Here is a 14,887-nt window from a genome sequence, read left to right on the forward strand (position 1 = left end):
CCTGAAAATAGGGCTGTATATAGAAAAACATGAAATGCACTCATTACAGCCCTGAAGAGATGATAGAAGTCTTTGGCAGCTTTGGAACAAAAAGTACCTGTAGCAAAAGGTAACAAGGTTTTAAGATTTGTCTTAAATTGTTACACAAATAAATGAAGGTGCATGTGAGGTTTAAAATGTGTAAGAGATAAGAAGAAGTGAAGGATATGCTTGTATGGCAACAGTATTTATATCAAATGCTACATTATATGATCAGGTTGTGACTTTGTTGAAGGTTTTGACATGTGTACACAGAACACGCTACACTACCAGTCGATAGTTTTGTACTGCAGACGGAGAAGAGGCAGGGGAACCGGCAGGAAATGCTCAACCACACCCCTGTTTTATTTATTTATTTATTTTACAATTTTCTACTTATTTATGTACACACTTAGGATAATGACGACATATGATAATGAGACATCGACAACATAAAATTAAATATATGGGGCGTTATTTTCATTTAATTTGGCTTATGCTGATATAATCCAATATTTTGTCAGCCATAGAATTAAAACAGTCACTAAGGCCGTAATACCTCCCAAAGTATAAAGGTCTGAATATGAAAAAAAGAAAAAACTTGGTTCCATAAGATAATCTGAAGAACCTCCCGTCCTAAAATGTTGACCATTTCATCAGCAATTATTTTCAATAATGTTGCAACAATATGTTAGTGATATAACTACAGCAGTCTTCATCATTGTATAATATAATTTCAGTAAATGCTTATATCATCAATTAGTACATGTTGTGAGCCTCTTACATACTCAGAGTCCCTGAGACTCTCACTAGTCTTTTGACATTTTCATATTTTTTTTTATACAGCCTTATAAAAATGCATGGTATGTAGAAAAAGCAGCATTAAAAAACAAAAAAACAAAGTTAAATTGTTAAAATCATAGCACAGAAGGCACTCCAAGGCAGGTCACGCACATGCACATAAACACACACACACACACAGGCTGTAACTGAGAAAATATGAAGGCCATGGCTTTTAGGTTCATTATTTCTTAATGAAATCTTCATCCTGAAATGTTTTTCTCACTTTGACCCTCGGTGCATGCAGTGAAACCATATTAAAACATATTAAAAATATCATCCCATTCTGTTGTACCCACATACACATGCATGCACACATACTTGCACATACACACACACACACACACACACACATTTTCTTATAATGATTGTAACGTTGGGTTGAATAATTCCAGGGCCAATGTCATGGAAAAATCTCCACACATAAATTGCAAGACTGCCAGCTGGTGAAGAAAATAAATAAGTTTGGCATAAAAGAAAAATTAGCCAACATGAATGTCACTATAAATTTGCCACAAATTATGATGTTATTGCTACATCTACTACTGCAATTAATTTAGAGTGAGTCCTAGCAACATTATTATTAGTTTCTTTTTGTGAGCACGATTGTTTGGAATTTAGACTCCCTAAGCTACAATTTTGATTTTCATAATAGGATTATTATTAAATATTTCCCCTTCTTAGATGTAGGTTATCAGGGAATTAGCAGTTATCCTTAAAATGTAACTTATGAACTGTACAAGGCACTCATTATTTGATAAATAATTCTGACAGATAATACAATGAATTAATGTGCAGTATTATTAATTCAGCTCAGGGAGACTGTCAATGGATGCTAGCAATGAAGGAGTGGAATTAAAGAAACTCTCTATATGAAAACAACTGGAAGATGGCAAAAAGTCAAAAGCTGTTTTTTTTTTCTACAAGACAATGGTTTTCATTTAGCAAACAAATTTTGTAATATCAACATGTCATCGTGACTCCTTCATCATCACCCACACCCACAAAGTTACACTCCTGCAGACTCGTTAAGTTCCAAACCACTGGTGTATTGTACTACAGTGTTTTAGGGCCAGTGTTTAAAAATTTAAAAATACAAGATTTTCAATACAAGAAGTCATAATATTTCAAGAATAAAATCAAAATATTTTGAGATTGTATTTCATGAATATAATCTCCACTGATGGCCTTGAAGGTGACCACTGCGAATTCTCAATCAACAAAAGAAACTATAACTTCACCAAATCCTCAACATCCCTCACTTTTTACACATGAATGTTATACTCTCTGTACCATTTTGTAATAGTATTGTGATTTTATTCTCAAAATATCATATATTATTACTTGTTTCTTGAAATATTATGACTTTATTCTTGAAATATTCCGACTTTTTTCTTGCAATGTCACATATTCTGACTTTTTTCTTGAAAGATTATGACTTTATTCTCTTAATATTGCACTTTTTCTTGTAATATCATATATTATTACTTTTTTCCTCTCAACACCATGGCTTTATTCTCCAAATATTATAACTTTATTTATTTTTTGAACAGTGGGCTTATACACTGTTGTACTATTGACCATGATTAAACCCACAGTGTGTTGTGCGTTGGAAATATAAGAGGTTACTGTAAGAAGTTTTCTTGAATCACTTCTGGTCTTTGACATGACAACATGGTGCCATGGTTAGAGTGTGGTCACTGAGATAAAACCTTGGTTTGAGATTTTGTTTTCACTGTGGAGCTGTGAGGAAGCAACACTACCCGCTGCTGAATTTGCTGACTCCATTTCCCATGATCCTCAGCCTGTGACCTTGTCACATGATCATCAGTCACAAGGCCATACAAGCATCCCTTTCACAAAGTTACAGATTCCTGACTGGACTCACCTGTTCGCAATCACCCACACTAGCTTAAATACACTGGAAAAACACACTTGGTGAATCATGTTCCAGCATTTTGCTTGTGAATATTACCAAGCTGTTTGCTTCATTGTTTTGTCCCTGTCTGTTTATCAATCTCTCTTCTGCCTTGCTTGCTTTTTTGCTGATCACCTGACTCATTGTCTATTGATCTGAGCATCACCTAGCCCTCAGTGATTATTAATAAAAGCTATACCTGCACTTGCATCCATCTCTCAGGCATTACGACAGACAGGGTAAGTCTTTATGTCATAGTACTATAACAAATGTGGCTCTACTTACATTAGTACTTGCACCATTTTCAATACTTTCTTTCTTGGAAATAATTTTGATCAAATGTTCTTTTTACTAATTACTAATAGCTAAATGGATTTTCTATACAGCAGGAAGTGATAGACTTTCAATTCTGTATCCCTGCCATTTTCTTGACTCTTCAAAGCCTTGTTAACTTGTGCTTTGAGATACAGCCTCCCTTTGCCCTCATGTCTTAAGCCTGACCGCGGGGACACCAATGTCAAGTTCATACAGCCCTAAAACTGCTGATCACTCTCTTTTAAGATGATTTAAATTTCTCTCTCTCTCTCTCTCTCTCTCTCTCTCTCTCTCTCTCTGTGTCTACTCACCAGACTCACTGCCTTTATCCACGAACTGACCTACAGGCAGCGAATTCTAATGTCCTTCTGCCCCAGCTTCGGGCTCCGCAGGATGAGAGGAGAATATGTAATATCAATGCACTGCTTCTTCTCAGCAGCCCCTTACTCCCCCTGGCTATCTCTCTCTGATATCTCCCACTGAGATGTTAAAAGGAGGAGAAGAAAAGAAAGAAGCTTCTCTGCATGCAATATCTGTTCCGTGTTCACACTGGTTCAGGTGGCTTTTGACGTTTTGTCTTGCAGCTAGGGTAGACTGTAAGTGGCTCATACAGAGCACCTTTCTCACAAATGGCCTGGTGTATTCAGTGGCGTAATTGAAATGATAGACTGTGTGACTGTGTGTTTCCTAGCCTGTTGGACAGAGATTAGGTGTGTGTTTTCTGTGCTCTCTTTGTGCTCAGAGTTGAGCCACAGAAAAAAAAAAGGGATAAAATGTTAACTAGGGAAAAAATGATATGAAAATTCACTATTTTTCTAAACACAAACCCCAATATCAGTGGTCAAAATGTTTATCTGATTGTTGGGAGATTGCAGGTTAAATCCCAACAATGCCATAACCATCTGTGTTCAGATGTCCAGTAGAGTGTTGTTGGTACTGCTCTTTGGATGGGAAGGATGGCAATCCTCTGTCTGCTGTCAATCACAGAGACTCTAGGCAATCATGGGCATCTCATGTTTGCAGAACAGGGCAGTTACTTCTGTTGTGTACCATGAATAGAAATTCATATGTTTTGGAGTATATATGTGTGCGATAGTGTGATAACTAGGTAGTAGGTTAGAATTGGCAATGACTAAAATGGGGAAAAAGTGTGGAGACGAACACAATTCTGTAAATCATGTCATCTAGTTTTCAAAGAAAATACCATTAAATGACACAATAATGACACGATACTGCAGCGGTAGGGAAAGTGTTAATATTTGTTGGTTATGGAAACTGCTAAACTATAAATAGACATGTTAGCAGGATTTGTCTTATCAGTACAAAGTAAAAAAAAAAAATCACTGCCTGGTAATCATTTCATATACTGATGTGCTTAACACCAATATATTGTATTCTTTGCATTGTTAAGGGTTCTTAGCTTTTTAAAGAACTTTCTGATAAGGAAAGACTCTGTTGTACACTGCATTTAAAAGATCTATTTAAATAATTGTATCTGATCACCTCCAATAATAGACTTGAGGAATGTTATTTTGGTCATTAGAAAGTTGAATCAAATTTCATGAAACAATTTCAGCCATAGGCAAAAAAAAAAAAAAAAGAATCATTACTGGCCAAAATATGTACAACTTTGCTCCATGAAAAAAAAAAGGCAATGAGTCATTTGGGGGCTGAAAGTATCGGGTCTTATTGGTGAGTTATAATCCGATTCACTGAATGAAAAGAGGTAGAATTCCCATCACTAGTTCCCAGAGCTCTATCTGTATCTCTCATAAGAGAGAGTGAGCAAGTGTAGTGTTCTCTATATCTTGATATATGTTCTAATATACTACGCACAGACAAAATATGCTTTATCTTATCTGCTGCTACTGCGAGCCTCTATTATGGCTGCCTATGTTCAGCCATGAGAACATGATAAAATAATATATGCTATAACATACAATACATGTGAGGCTGTGCAACCATTCAGTCATGGATTTAAGAAGCTTTCAGGAAGTGATAAAACACACACAGTACTGATGTTATCCAGTTCCTGTGAGCTCAGTTTGGTAGAAAACTGTTTGGATTGATTTGTGTGAAGAATGTATTTTCGATGTATGCATCAGAGGTAGTTATTGGTTTACTGAGTAAACTTGTGAAAGTAAGAAGACATCATGTGAAAAATAAAAAGTTTGTGAAAAAAGATACATAGAAATTTATTTGTAATTTGGGACAATTTATTTGTTCTAACAGTGTCCCTTACCTTTCCTTTTTATCATTTTTGCTAAAGCATAGTGAGCCGGAAATCACAGTGCTGCTATGGAAACAGTTTTAAGTAACATTCTGGAGTAGCCAGTCATCACAAGCTCAGTTCACAAGTTCAGTGGTTTGAAATCAGCTGGTACCAGTAGCCATCTGGCAAAAGCAATTTATAAACTTGTATAAACTTATAATGTGTAGGTTTCACACAACAGCATCAGGTGCCACTCCATTAGGACAATTTATTTGTTTTCAGAGTGAAGTGTATATTTCTCTTGATAATATGCCGCAAACCCCAGAACAGTATTCATTCATCCTCAGTAACCACTTTATCCTAGTCAGGGTGGTGATGGATCTGGAGTCTATCCCGGTAACGCTGGCTCCAAGACAGGAGAATTCACCCCAGATGGGACACCAGTCCATCACAAGGCACCATGCATACACTCATTTCATGCTAATTTTTAGTGTAGCCAATCCCCCTATTGTACCTGCATGTTTTTGTTCAGTGGGAGGACGCCTACATGAACACGGGGTGAACATGCAAAACTCAGAACAGCATTTACAGTATGAAGATGGACGGTCAGGAATACCTGGGCAATAACATCCACTCTAGAAACAGAGAATGAATAATACTGCTACTGATTTATTTATCTGCCTTTAATCACCTCTGCATTCCACAGAGGTCATAAACAAACAAACAAAAACTTTTAAGTACTGTAAGATTTTCAGTAAAAGTTGACTGACTTTCTTGCTGCTTTGACTCATGTCATGCTGAAATTGACCTCGAGTAGGTTTGTTGAATACAAATAAACATTCCAAATAAATTTGGTTCAGATATCCTGGCCTAATGCTAATGCTCTTCACAATCAGGCTTTTGCAACAGCAGAAGGCAACTTCATCTATCACACCTCACAGGAAAAGTTAACAGTTAGGTATTTCTTGTCTTTTCTCCCTGTATCATCATGGAACATGGAAAGCAAGCCTGGCTGTGTGTGCGTCTCTCTGCCTGAGCTGCTCTTGTACTGGATTTCCCTGAATCAAAGCTCCAGGCTGGAGGAGCAAGGCTTCCCCACGGGGCTTAGTCCTGCTGCTTCTGTTTGCCTTGAAGCTACAGAGGAGGTGGCTTAGCTACTAGAGCCTGACTGCTGTATGAGTGACAGTGTGCTTGATTCAAAATCCATTTATTCATATACATACTATATGGTGTGGAATGAAATTTTATGCTCCCAGGACAAACATGCAAAGTCCATTACAGGACAGATCCTTTTTGTACAACAATACTTTTGTACACCTTGAACATTTGCAAAAAAGGCAGCATGTTCCCAAGTACCTTGTCATGGACTATAAGAAACACTATAGACAAATATTACAAACTGTGCAGCCATGTGATATCATTAGAACTGTAATAGAGTAAAGCTTCCATCAACCCCTTTAATGTTACCTTAATGAAGAAATAAAAGGACATGGTATCACAATAAGACAAAATTTTGTTTAGAGGAGACCTGTGGGAGAGTAAATTACAAGATTGGCAATCTTCCATTTAATTGAAGTTATAATGTTTTCCTATCACTGTTTGGGTAGAAATATAGACACAGGCATTTGTTGTCAAAGGCCAAGCTGCTTTTAGTACATTTTGATTGCAAGTAGCCCTAGATTGTCCTGTCTGCTGCCAGTTTTTTTTAATAAATGTAATTCATGGGACCTTTATTTAATTTAATTTAATTTTATATTATTTTATTCTGCTCTTGTTCAGTGAAAGGGGAGTAGTAGTACTAAGGAATACTTGAATAATTACACTCGGGTCCATAAGTCGGAGCAGCCACCACAATGGATCTGAAATGAAGCAATCAAGATGTGATTAAAGTGTAGAATTTCAGCTTTAATTCAAGGGGTTTAACAAAAATATTGCATTAACTATTTAGGAATTACAACCATTTTTTTTTACATAGTCCCAAACTAACATAACATATAACTAACATATAAGGATTATTTGTAATACCTGGATGCAAATCCTTTTCAGTCAGTAACTGTCTGAAGTATGGACCCCATGGACATCACCAAATGCTGAGTTTCCTCCCTGGAGATGCTTTGCCAGGCCTTTACTGCAGCTGCCTTCAGTTGCTGTTTGTTTGTGGGTCTTTCTGCCTTCAGTTTTGTCTTCAGTAAGTGAAAAGCATGCTCAATTGGGTTGAGGTCAGGTGACTGACTCGGCCATTTAAAGAGATTCAATTTCTTTGCCTTAAGAAGCTCCTTTGTTGCTTTTGCGGGAGGTTTTGGGTCATTATCCATCTGTACCGTGAAGTGCTGTCCTATCAGTTTTGTAGCATTTGACTGAATGTGAGCAGAGAGTATAGCTCTATACACTTCAAAATCCACCCTGCTACTTTTATCAGCAGTCACATCATCAATAAACACTAGTGACCCAGTTCCATTGGCAGCCAAACATGCCTATGCCATAGCACTGCCTCCATGTTTGACAGATGATGTGGTATACTTTGGATCATGAGCCCTTCCTTTCCTTCTCTTCCCATCATTCTGGTACAAGTTAATCTTGGTTTCATCTGTCCAAAGAATTTTGTTCCAGAACTGGTCAGACTTTTTTTTTAAATGTTTTCTAGCAAAGTCTAATCTGGCCTTTCTGTTCTTTCTTCCTTTTGGTGTTGCTGAGCTCTCCAATGCATTCCTTCTTTTTAAGAATGTACCAAATTGTTGATTTGGCCACTCCTAAAGTTTCTGCTATCTTTCTGATAGGTCTGTTTTGTTTTTTTCAGCCTAATGATAGCCTCTCTTTGGACCCCATAATGAGAGTTCCCTTGACAGCTACCAAATGCAAATTCAACACTTGGAATCAAGTCTAGACCTTTTATCTCCTTAATTTGTCAATTAACAAGGAAACAGGCTACATCTGGCCATGAAACTGTTTATCAGTCAATTGTCCTAAATGCTTTGAATTAAAGCTGAAAGTGTACAATTCAATCATATCTTAATTGCTTCATTTCCAGTCCATTGTGGTGGTGTACAGAGGCAAAATTACAAAAATCGTGTCACTGTCCAAATACTTATGACCTCACTACATATATTACACACACAAAATTCCTGATTTTTCTTTGCCTTTGTTTTTTTGCCTTAGTTTTGCATTTGTATAGGTTATATAAAGAAGGATTGCATAACCTTTAGGATGAGTGGTTATTGCAATCAGTAAGACGACAGGCCCTAGAAATATGGTTAGCCGACTGCCACAATACTTTTACAAAGGTAACTTGCACACTATTATTCTCTAACTAGTATGTTCACTTAATATGCAGTGAAGGTATAGTGACAAATCAGATTAGTGTATTTACTAAGAGAGAAAGAAAACTAAGAGAGAAAGGCAGAAACGTGATTTTCAGTATCTAAACCTAATTCTCCTAACTATTTGGTTGAGCCTTAGGATAAAGTGGCTCATAAATATTTATGTGATCTGAAAATGAAAGACACCACACTGATGAGAGGATGAATATGCAAATGAGGATGATAACCACCCGATGAAAAGGAAAACAGCATTAAGTTATACCTGCTGCAGATTACTTTCCATGAGTCCCAACTACTAGCACATCTTATGGCTTATAAATCTCCTGCTTGCTCCTCTTGCTCTGTTCTGAGTTAAGGACGACGAAGTGGACTTATTTAAATGCATTAGCGCAGTTGGCTTAAGCCCCACTTATTATATACAGAAACTATAAAGGTGAACATATTGAACACACACACCTCTCATCACATATCTGGATAACACGCCTTCTCCATTCAGTGTAATAGGTTTCCCTTGCACCTCATTCTTCTGATGTCTGAAGAGAGATAGGATTGGAGAGCCTAATTCCAGCTGTATTGTCTGCAAAATAGCCCTCTATTGTCTGCTTTTGTGTATAAACTCTTCAACTCCAGCTGTCTCTTGTCAGATAACAGCTGAATTGTGGTATAAAGACTATTTACACTGGTGAGTACACTCTTCTATACAAGCACATCAAAACTGAGTTCATGCAACATATGTAGCCCTTCAGACACATATTTATGACTAACGTGCATCCCAAATCAGTGTGTGTGTGTTTGTATGCTCTCTTGTATATACTTTTGTGGAAAGGCCTTTGCTACCAATGCTAGACAATCACGAGTGAATCATAGGCAGCCAATGTTTTTGCTTAGGTTCCTTATCTACCAGCAGATTTTTGTACTTTAGGGCTGATTTATACTTCTGCAAGCGTGTATCTGCTAGCATGTCAGGACGTCGTGCATGGACACTCATGCAGGGTGAAGTCTTCATACTTGGATGAAATGTTAGCGTGTCCTCTAGGGGGTAGTGACACATGGACCACACCAGAACTGCCTGAATTAGTCGGCGAAGAAAAGCCAAAACAAACGATAGTCTATGTTTTACTGTAGGAATAATAATTTTGCTTTGTTTTAACTTTGTTTTGAAAAGTGCTAGGAAAAAAAGACACTTTGCGTGAGTAATTATAAACCAAGTGAAATCTCACTGAAAGCATTTCGTAATTGTGTAACAGTTTAACTAGTATTTAAACCCACAATTCTATCAATCACAGAATTACCATGCTTTAGTTTTAATTTTTATTGAGTTGCTGTGGTTTACATCACCTACACTACGGCTTTTTTGGGAGTCTGTTAGGAGAAAGAGAAAGTAAAGTGCCTAATCCTGCAGAATTAAACTGGCCATTATAATGAAATACAGATGTTATAAACTCTTACACTTTATATTCACATGTATTCTTCTTTCACTTATAACTGCCTGTTTTGTGCCTTTTGTTATACATTCAGGGAGGACCTGCTGTACACTTTGTAATAATATAGAGGTTGGAAAGATTATGATGTGGTACACCTGTATTGCACATGAATGCCTTATATTTAAGCTTTGATTATATTTGTGTGACTATCTGATGTCTCTGCGGCTGGAATTCTGTAATAGAGTTATTAAGGATTCTTAAAAAAGTCTATAGTCAATGCTGTTAGAGTCGCAATTTGAATGTTAACGAGCACAGACACTATGCAAGTGCGAGGCTGTGCAACCATAGACCTCCAGTTCCACTGAATATTCTGTCTCTTTTTTTAAAATATATATATTCTCAGATTTCTCACATTTCCTAAATGGCTCCTCCTAAATAAATAAGAAAAATCACAGCTTGAATATGAAGGTATATGTGTGTATCTAAAACACTATGTACAGTATTTGCTAATGCTAGACCTTACTCTATAAAATACGGCATTTCTTAAACACCTTTATCTCTAAACCTAAATTTAGCATGTCTGCTGTAATCCACAGGAGGCTATGGGATGTTCTGCCCCAGTCCTTCTCTTGCAGTGTGATAAGGTAATGGATGCAGTAGGTCTTTCCTCCAGGCTGCTGCCTCAATCTCATTTTCTGATTAGAAGCTCCTTCCCTCTATCTGTCTGCTCCATGGCTTGGAGCCTAATTTATGAGTGTGTACTGCCAGCCAGAATGGGATAGACCAGGCTTTGGGAAGAACTGCAATTTGTATTGATTTGGCTTTCGGATGGAGAGATGGAGGATGAAAGCAGGAGAGAAAAGGGAGGAAAAGAGGAATGAACGATGGCTAGGTTCAATGATGAAAAACCCATCAGTCTTTGTTGGAGAAGGCACCACGAAAGATCAGACGATGTAGAGATGGTGAAAATGGTGTAGGCTTGTGTGTGTGTGTGTGTGTGTGTGTGTGTGTGTGTGTGTAATGTACTTCTCCAAAGAATTAAGATGAATAGCAAAAGGGCTGACTATGTGCATTTGGGATTTAACACTGGACCAGTCACCTCACCGGTTTCCAACAAACATGCACACTTACATAAACATACAGTATATACAGTGGGGTCCCAAAGTCTGAGACCACGCTGAAAATGTGGGATTTTTTTTCATATAAAATTGGAAATAAACAGAAGGTTTTAGAATTTTGAAATATTTAAAACAAACACAGTAAGTGTTCAATTTCTTGAATATTTAATATTCTAGATTCTGCAGTGTGTCTAGGTCCCTATTTAAATGTAAGCAAATGTGTGATATTAACCATGTTAAGTGCTTTGAACAAAAGGTCAGATTTTCCTCATGCCTAATCTCTTCTACTGAAGCATGTGATCAGACGACACTCTAATTTAAAATGGATCATAAGGTTTTGCACAAACTTGTGGAGTCCATGCCAGCTCGAGTGCACACTGTCATTAAAGGGAAAAGGGGACGTACCAAATACTAAGAAACTATGAAATTCATGTCACTCAAGTTGTTGTCAGTATACTCTCTCTACACACACACACACACACACACACACACACAGTGACATGATCCTACCGATTTGTATCTGATTCCTACAGTGGCTGAGAGTTCTGGAGAGACAATAGCTCTCCCATACCAAAGGAATGGTTGTTAAATCCTGTCTACAGCATAACTCCAACTCCTAGATGATACAATTACATTTAGCAACATGTTGCCTATAGCTTTTCTCTCTATCTCACCCTGTCTCTCCTTCTCTCTCTCTCTCTCACACACACACACACACACACACACACACACTACTCTTTTAAACCAGACTGCAGACATTCAATTCGGCCCTAATCAGCAGAAATGCCCGACACTGTTTAACCTCCAAAACCCTTGGTCGCTTTTCTGTGACAGCCTCATCCCTAAAAATGCTGCTGCAAGCTCTCTCTCTCTCTCTCTCTCTCTCTCACACACACACACAACCACACACGCAGTACAAATGTCAGAATACACAAAGCATATGCTATGCCTCATATACACACCCCTATGCAATAAAACATACACACCGCAACATATATATACCACATACACACACATACACAATAGGCAGCCTTTTTCAATTACTGTAGCAATTTCCCATCGTCCAACTGCCAGCTACCCTGTGGTAATTAATGAGCCTTTATATTCCATAATCTGATCTCAGATCAGAATTGGACACATTTGATAAGTGGAAGGGAATGTGTGAAAGCTCATTTTGACTGGAAATGTAATTACCTCTGAGTGTGCACATACACAGGCAGTCGGATGGCACCAGTCCCAGTGCGCACTCAGGTTAAACGAGTTCATCATCGAGTCTAAATAAAGCCTCACAAACCTATACCCGAAAGAGCTGTTTGTTTGGGCACGTCCCAGCTGCTTAGTTTCTCCTTTATTTGGTTTTGCTGAAGAGTTTTTAAAGCACAATCTTTTAGGTTAATGTTCCAGCCCAATGCGTCTAATAAAGCTCAGCATGCTGTCACTTTAAAAGACACTTATGTGTAGAGATGGTTATTCATTTAGGTATTTGTTCATGTTTTGTTGCTTATCCTGAAGTTATCAGTTACACTATGTTAGCTATAGTTATCTGTTAGGTTAGACATCCTGTTTAGGACAAAAGGATCCTTTTCAAATTTTTACTAAAAATAATTTTCCATCACGAAACTTAATTTATCTAACCCTAACCCTAACCCTCCCTGCATTTACTTCTGGACTGTTTTCTAGCTGCAAAATATTTTTTAAGTACAGGCTTAAAATCTTTGGCTTGTTCTGCATCCAAAGAAGAATTGTATGCTCTAACATGATACCATATCAGGTAAACAAACACCTCTAATGCCATGGCTCATCCCAATGATGACACGGCAACATGCTCACAACACAATAACAAAACTCCTTCAATTGTACCCTCTCATGAGTCTTTTTCATCAAACTTATATCCCAATCCATTTTTTTCATCCCAAAATTTTTACCATCTTTTTCATTCCAATCCCCTTCACCTAATCCTTCTCTTAGTCACATTTCCGTCCAACCCATCTTCCCATCCAACTTCAGGCATGCCACCACTGGACTAAATGTCACTTTCTTCCTCCACTCGATTCTGTCTTCCAGTGCTTCTCTTCTCTCCCTAAACAAACTCCAGCACACGACAGCTACAGACAGCCTTTGTGCTATCTTGGTGGACAAATGATCTTTGTAGTGTTGCTGTGCCACTTTGGGCAAGTTGCTTCATGTCTGCTCTTATTACTGCTAGGCTTATTCTTGTTTCAGATGCCTCCAACATCTCCTTCTGTCTGGTGTCACTTCACTGCTCAAATTCCCATCTACCCCAGTCAATCTTCTCACCCTAGCTGCTGAGCTTGCTCACCATCCCGATCACTCTTTGTTATTTTACTGGATGGTACCACTTTCTGGTTCTTTCTAGGCCTCACTCTTCTCCCCTCCTTCTATCTTTCATGCCATACTCTCTTCCCATCCTCTTCTGAGTCTGACATTATCACCTCCCTACAGACTAACAGTGTTCCTCATTGTCACCTTACCTTCTCATAATTTCTCATCTGTAACCATATTACTCCTATTGGCATCACCATTCACAAATATTCCAGCAAGGAGGTGATTATCAAAGACTCCACCTCTTCCTGTCAATAGTAAAGTGAATAGCTCAGATCAATATGCTATACTACTGTCAAAGTGCCATTTCCTTTATTAAATATGCTGGGTGAGCTACCTGGGCAACCAAGCTTTCAAATTTTCAGATATTTTCAAAAAGGCTGGTCATGTGAATGGGAAAGTTATTGATTAAAAACTGTTTTCATAAATATCTATATACATGTGGATGGGGCCTGAAAGTGTTTCTGAGGCATTTTATGGCCTATTGTGAGAGCTGAGGTGAAAGTAGTGTGGAGGCTATTCTTTGTGTGCATTATGCAAATGGTGCTTAGATGTCGTGTTTAGTTTGACTTGTACGTAATGAAATTAATTGTTTAAATTCAAATTCAGATAATGAAATGTTTCCTACTGTGTTTAATAAACAAATGTCATTTCTGTTTTAGTTCAAATATTTCATACCAGAAATATTGATAAGGGTAACAAGAAGTGAAAACTAATAGTCATTGCAAATTGTAAGGGTTATGTCAGAAACAGTTGCCAGATATGCATATTCACTCTGATCTCAGGTAAAATGAACTAATCTAGGAAGCAAGAGCAATTTCACCGGATATCATATACATTTCACATAAAAAATAGTTATTCCTATATTGCCAAAATATTCTTGATAATGTTAAGCTACACAATGCACCATGCTTTTGAGGTTGCTCCGTGCTCAAGTGTGACCATAAATATTCACTGTTGCTATTTACCTGTAGTTTTGGTGAAAATTAAATAAGAAATATGGTTTCAATGTAATTTATTACAATTAGAGATGACACTGATCTGTTACTAGAAAATCCTGATATTGGATTGGATATCAGATCCTGTAACAAATGTAAACGAATAGAATATGATTTGGAAAAGGGTTTTTTGGAACTGGAAATGTTTACATATAAAAAGACTAAGATTATATTTTTTGTTAGGATTGATTTTTATCTTTATTATATTTATTATATTTGCAGTGTAGGTGATTTTTGTGTGGAAGCTGTAGTTTTGTGTAAGTTGTGTTTTTTATGTATTTTCTAAGTGCTTTGTATTTTAAAGCTTAGTAACTGTAAAGAAAAAAAAAACATGGTTGATATCGGCTGATATTCAAGGTTTCAGTATTGGTATCGGAAAAGACA

Source organism: Pangasianodon hypophthalmus, chromosome 19 (assembly GCF_027358585.1).
Source record: "Pangasianodon hypophthalmus isolate fPanHyp1 chromosome 19, fPanHyp1.pri, whole genome shotgun sequence".
Classification (NCBI taxonomy): domain Eukaryota; kingdom Metazoa; phylum Chordata; class Actinopteri; order Siluriformes; family Pangasiidae; genus Pangasianodon; species Pangasianodon hypophthalmus.